Genomic DNA, 7,357 nt, shown 5'->3' on the forward strand with positions numbered 1-7,357 from the left:
CCTTGTTCTGGCTGCTGCTTTCTTACTTTCGTCTTTGCTCTGGGACCAGGATGAAAGGACAGTCATTCCTGGGCAGCAGGAAAGGAGCAGGTGCCAAGGCCCAGGAGGTTTGGAAAGCATTGGTGGATATCACTTGCATCCTTGTCCTACTGCCCACAGCCAAGCTCATGGCCATGCCTGATGCCCTTGCAGAGGGAGGTTTTTACATTGGTTTTACATACTATGCAACTGTTTCCAGCCATGACAATTCTAGGTCAGATATCATAGATCTGCTGTGGTCCACATGGGAGCAAGTTTTGAGGCTGATAGCCGTATTACCATGTGGCTCATTTGCATGACCCTGTGTTCAATGACAGATGTGGCACCTAAAACTGTGTGTGTCAATCGGATACAGAAAATAAATCTTGTATGCTATTAGAGAATCACAGACCTCTGCATCTAGGAGGGCCTGAGGTGTATAGTGTAGAGTCAATTCCTTGATGTTTTCTTCCTTTTACCTTCCATTTCTTTCTCTCCTTTTTCTTGTCCTTCTCTTTCTTTTTCGTCTTCCTCCCCTCTTATATCCTTGTCTCCATCTTCCTTTACTCCTCTCTTTTCTTCACTTGTCTTCCTCTTCTCCCCCTCCTCCCTTTTTTCCTTCAGAAATGAGGTCCAAATAAGTTAAATGCCTTGCATAAGGTTAGCTTTGGCAACTAGTATTGCTACATCTCAGTCTAGAATTTTTGCACAGTTTTGCAGTGCTGTAATTTGAAAAACATCAAGCAAAATCATTTACAAAGCAAAGACCTCTTTGGCAAAACACAAACAAAACAAAACCAAACCAAAAACAACCCTCACAAAAATGAAATACTTAAAAAACCTGTCTAGCTAATATTTTTAAGTTGCATGTCAATCTATAGTTTGATTTCAAGAGAAGCTCACCTGGTAAGTCTTTACTTGATGCTCAAAGGGAAAGAGTTTGCTTCACTTTTGAAGCCCATGCTGTGATTGGCAACCTCCCCCTGGTTGGGGTGTTCTACAGGCAGCCCCTCCACATGGTTAAAGTATTAAGCATGTGTGATGTTTGCTAAAGGTAATTTGTGTCACAGTAGCAGTTATTGTAAAACAATCACAATTTCAGTGGGATCCAGGAAAAAAACAATCCAAGAAGCAATGCTTTTAGTGAGTTCACTAATTGTGTGTATGTTTTAGGAGCTGACAATCAAAGAACAAAATGACAACCTTCTCTAACCTCAAAATGCCCTTCCTTTCAATTAAGTCACTCCTGTTGTCCTTAGCAAAACTCGGGAGAGATTATTTTAGAATAGGTGCAGCGTCGTGGTGAGCAGTGGATAACAATCAATGCATGCTGCCTAACAGTGTTCTGTTGAGAGAGGCTTCCTAGAGGGAGGAGAAAGGGTTCTGAAATCGGGCAGATGTGGCACCACCATTGACATGACTTTGGGCACCTCTCTCGGCCTCAATGCTCTTACCTCATCGGGATAAGAATCCTACCTCAGAGGGCTCTTGGGAGAAAGCAAAAGGGATCATTCATCAAAGGTTTAGCACACCATCGGCCACTATGTGGTCAATACATAGAATGAGCATCCATGATTCGTCCTAACAGCTGCCCTCTGCTAGCCCCACCACACTTGCCTGTCACAGGCATCTTTTCTTATTCATAACAATCATGCAAGAAAGGGAGGGTGGAAGGAAGATGTGCAGAAAAATAAGATCCACATTAGAGGTGGTAGTATCTCATGAAAATACACAATAAACAGTTTCCTACTCTAAAGTAATAAGTACCAACTAATTGGACTTGTTGAATCTCGGAGAATGGCCTTAAATGTCTCCTAGTTTAACCATGATTGGATGCACAAAAACCCTCCACAACATCAGGAAAAGTGATTGTAACATCAGCTTGAATGCTCTTAGGGATCCAGAAATTGCTCAAGCAGTTTGTCTTGTTGTTGAACATTTTTGACCATTAGAAAGCTTTTCTATATAATGACCCAAGGTTTGTCATTCCATACTTTCTATCCTTGGCTTTCGGGCTTACTCAGAAAAGACGCTAAGTCATTTTTGGGTTGAGTTTACATAGCTAGATAGCTAAATAATAGATCAATTTAACAAAACAGTAGTTTGTCCTTTTACTTTTGAATTTTAATATTTTGACTGCATCTAAAGTGCATTTAAAGCCTAGGGTCCATTTATTTATTTTAATAGCTAATAGTTATACTGTGGTAAGCAGTAGCATGGCACTGTGCTTACCTGAATGGGCTCTGGAGTCACATAACCTGGGCTCAAATCCCAGCTCTACCACCGGCTGTGTGGCCATGGGGTGATACATCACCTCTCTTAGCCTCCTCTTATTCATCTATGGAACGGAGATGATAATAATAGCTACCTTAATCCAGGTGCAATGGCTTACACCTGTAATCCTAGCGCTTTGGAGGCCAAAGCAACCAGACCACTCGAGCCCAGGTATTCAAGATCAGCCTGCGCAACATGGCAAAAACCCATCTCTACAAAAAAAAATACAGTATTTAGCTGGGCATAGTGGCACATGCCTGTAGTTCCAGCTACTTGGGAGGATAATTGGGAGAATTGCTTGAGCCTGGGAGGTCGAGGCTGCAGTGAGCCATGATTGTGCCACTGCACTCCAGCCTGGGTGCCAAAGCAAGACCCTGTCTCAAAAAAAAAAAAAAAAAAGTCTACCTGGGAGGGCTGTTGTAAAGATAATGACTTAATATATGTATAATGCTCACAATGCATTAGTACTATAGTAAGTACTTAATCTATGTACAGTCCTCTCCTTGAACACCTGCTACATGGTGGAGAGAGTGTTAGGGGCTTTAATGGAGGCTTACAAGTAACCTCAGAATAGCTTGCATAATATCTATTAATAAACTCTAGTTATTTCAATGATCTATTGCTATGTAACTATCCAAAAACACAGAGGCTTCATCGAGCTGGTAAATATCTTTAGGCATCCATTATACAAATGAAGAAATTGGAATTCAGTCACTGAATTTACTGAGCTGGTAAGTATCTTGTCTGTAGGTAAGCATCTATTAGCTTATTTAAAGTTAAATCAATTTATGTGTGCTAAGGTGTGGAGAAGCTTTAGACAGAAACAGAATGGCATCTGTCTCACATGAGGGACTTTCTTTGGGTTTCCACAGAGAAGCAAGCCACTAAAGGGTGAATTTTAAAGCCAAATACCGTAGCAGGCACTGGAGCTAAATCTCAAGGGCAAGCTCTGGAAAATGATACAGAACATATGCTTTTGCATTATTTTACTCTAGGGGAGAGGGACCTGGGTATTTATGCACCAAACCCCAATGAGCATTGGGCAGAACAGCTTTCTGAAGTCCTAGAAAAATCCATCTGCCCACATATTGGCAGTTGGAATTTGCCATATGTGCCACAAGACATTCAGCAGGGCACAGACGGCACCCACTATAATCCCCTTGGACTAATTTTGAGTCCTGTTGGAGAGAGAGTTGAAAGCAGTCCCTGAGTAAGACTGACTTTGTGAGACTCTGGGTTGATGCAGAATTACCATGGAGCCCTAGTGTCAAAGGCAGTAGTATTTCCTCTACTTCTGCACAGAAGGCAGAACATTGGAAGGGTTGGGATCCTCAGCACCCAACCCTCGCTATGGACATTCAAATCCTTAGGAGGGTCAATGGGAATTCTCTGAATCTCTTTGCCAGCATTACACAAGGACAAGTGGGAGACAAAGAGCATGGCGAACTCTAGTTATTTCAATGATCTAGTGTGATGTAACCACCCCAAAACACAGAGGCTTAAAACAACCATTTCATTACCTCTCTACATTCCATGGTATGACTGAGCTCAACAGGATGGTCCTTCTCCATGGTGCCAGCTGGGGCTGCCATCACAAGAGGGCTCAACCAGGCTAGAATATCCAAGACAGCCAACTCACATGTTTAGCAGAGGGTGTGGCTGTCAGCCAGGAACTCAGTGGGAGCTGATGATTGGAGGGCCTAGGTTCCCTTCCATGTGGCCTTGCATGTGGCTTGGGCTTCTCACAACATAGTGGCTGGGTTCCAAGAGAGAATATTCCAGGAGATAAGAGGGAAATGGGGGTATTATAATGCCCAGCATGGGAAGTAAGACAGCATCACTTCCACCACATTCTAATGGTCAAACCGAGTCACACTGCAAGCTCAGATTTAATTTTGAAGGGGATTTACACAAGGGCAAAATTATTAAGAGATGGTGATCACTGTGGGCCCTATTTGGAGACTTACTATTATACTGGGTAATGAATGTGTCTGGCAGACTGGTTTGGGAAAAAAATATATCTTTTACAAGGGAAACAATTTTCATGTAGGAGTTGGGAATGAGGCCCCGGAATCCTATGAGCATGAAGGCGGGTACAATTGAACCAGTGGACATTTAGACATGTCTCCAAATAGGCAGGATTATATATTTCTTCTTATTCTCTTTGCTCTGCTTGACGTACAGTGAAAATGAATGTTTGTTGAGAAATGGAATTGATTACAGGAACATTTCTCCAAGTCACTTTCTAGCCTAAGAAGAAACACATTTCTCAAACACTCTCTGGATACTAAGCATTCTATATCCATTATTTCATTTAATTCTCATTCTGTGAGGCAGGTACTATTTAATCCCCATTCGACAGGTGATATGTTGAGGCTCAGGGAGGCTGGCCAGCTGACTTGTTCAAGGTCACACAAGCAAAAATGTCTCAGGGAAGACCTGAATGAACATTCTGTGCTCCCAGGTTCCAGGACGCTTTCCAATCTGACATTTTTCCCTTTATGGTATATGGTAATACCACAATAGCAGATAGTGGGACAGATGCAAAATTGCTTTTATTGGAGGAGTAAAAATTATCTAATAAAAATCACTCTTAGAATGGAAATATGTAAGACTGCCAACTTCTCTGTGATTGCAGGTGTAGTGGGAATGAGGACATGAAAGAGTTAGAAAGACATGAAGTGCCAAGATGTGTCAGTTGACTGTGAGATTCAGGGAATTCTGGTTCTGTCACTTTCTGGTGTTGTTGAATGAATGAATAAAGAATGAATGAGTGAAATAAATCCACAGAGGCCAAAGGAATATCAGTTTCTACCTCTTTGGGACTGCCCTTTCCCCCGCCATCCCTCCCCTTATTATACGGTACCCCAACTCTGCACACTCACACCACACTGCAGGGAGACATCCCCCTCCCCACGTTATAGGGTGCCCTGACTCTGCACACCCATACCAGACTGTAGGGAAATACCCCTGCTGAGTCATCAGCCTTTTGCTTGTCTGGCTCTCCTAGCTTGATGTGGGTAGTGAGCTTGGCTATTTGTGCGTTTATCCCCAGCACCTGGATCTTGGGAAATAATAGGTGCTCAACACATCATTGTTGAGTGAGTGACGAATGCTCCATCTACAATACATCAAACCGGCTTAGAAGTTTTTTCATGGATACCCTCCAGATCAAATAAAAACTACAGTTTAAAAAAAAATTTTTAAGGAAAAACATATGTGACTCTCCCAGGGACAGATTGCTTCTCAAATGAATAAAGTTTTCATCTAGTTTTACCCATGGCATGGAAATGAACCCAAAAGCTAATTTTAAGCCTGGCCTATATGCTTTCCCAAAATTAGTGCATTCTGCTAAGAAGTAAGTTTGTGGCCCAACTGGAATAATCATGTAGAATTTCACAGCATGCTTTTCTGCTTGATGACTTTTTAAAATTTTGTTTTCATCTTCTTCTTCCAGCTTATTTTCTCTTTGCCTCAGTTTTTAAAATGTATTTTTATTTTTTGTCCTGCTGTGTTATGTGTAAGAACTTCCTCAAATTATTTTCATAACGAGGTTGGGTTTAAGCAAACACACACCAACATGTCCTTCTGAATTCACACTATCAAGCTTTAAAATGTTGTCAGCTTTTCTTATCATTGTTTCCTCTCAATACCCCATGGAAATGCTAACCTACTGATAAAGATTCCTTGGCCAAACATTAGTCAGGCTTTTGAATCTTCTCCTAGGCCTATCTGTTCACTTCCTTGTAAAATCCAATTTTAGCAGAGAACCCTGTTTAATTAAGCAAGAATCCACCACCCAACCCCAGTCCTTGATATGTGATCATCCTCAATATCTGATCAGGTTCCTTATCCTCCTCCATACCCCAGGTGATACCTGAAAACTCTGACCTGTCTTCAGTAAGAATCTAGTTTAGCCAGAATCCCTATACCCCAATGTTTCCTTTCAGTAATTTTTTACCCACTGGCCCCTACAGTGTTCCTTTGCTATAAATTCCCACTTGCTTACGCTGTATTCAGAGTTGAGCCACTGCAAGATCCCTCACTGCAAGATTCCACTGCGGTGCCCCCTATATCGATGGCGAAGGTCCTGAATAAAATCTACCTTACCATGCTTTAACACGTGTAATTGAATAATGTTTTTCTTTACTACTCTTATCATTCCAGATGGTTCTTTATATCAGGGATTGCCACTGTAGATTTTAAAATCTTCTGATGATACCATCCATGAATTGGCTTATGACAACACCAGAAAATGTCAACAGGAGGTCAGTGTTCCCAATTTCTAAGGCTTCTTGTTCCAGATACCTAAAGGAATTAATTGAGCTATGGATGTAAAATAAGGGACTAAGAATCTTTTATTCTCAATAATTTGATAATATACTGGAATTTTCTATGAAACTGAAATATAGTGTCATTTTTGCTTTTTAAAAATTTTTGTGTAACCAAAGTAATAAGCATCATTTATAACTGTTAAACATTTAAATTTTTTTAAGAGATGGTATCTTGCTCTGTCACCAAGGCTGGAGCAAGCAGAGTGGCATGATCATACCTCACTGCAGTCTCAAACTCCTGGGCTCAAGTAATCCTCTATCCTTAGCCTCCCAAGTAGCTGGAGCTATAGGCACATGCTACCATGCTTGGCCAATTTTAATTATTATTAAATTTTTTTGAGAGACAGAGAGGGTCTCCATTTATTGCCCCAGCTGGTCTCAAAGTCCTGGCTACAGGCAATCTTCCTACCTTGGCCTCCCCAAGTGCTGGGATTATGGGAGATTTATTTTTATTCTTTCTTCTGCAACTGCAGTCTTAAACTCCCTATCATGGAATAAAGGGATTGTATATCCCACAATCAAATAATGTTACTGTTAGTCTGTCAGATTGAAGGTGAATGGAGGAAAATTCTTACTTGTCAGAAGAGCTTCACCTCCCTGGAATCTCTTTCTTTCCCTCTCTATTAAAGACTTTAGTCCTTGCTATTGTGAATAGTGCTGCAATAAACATACGTGTGCATGTGTCTTTGTAGTAGAATAATTTATAATCCTTTGGGTATATACCCAGTAGT

This window comes from Colobus angolensis, unplaced genomic scaffold (genome assembly GCF_000951035.1).
Source record: "Colobus angolensis palliatus isolate OR3802 unplaced genomic scaffold, Cang.pa_1.0 Scaffold17, whole genome shotgun sequence".
NCBI lineage: Eukaryota > Metazoa > Chordata > Mammalia > Primates > Cercopithecidae > Colobus > Colobus angolensis.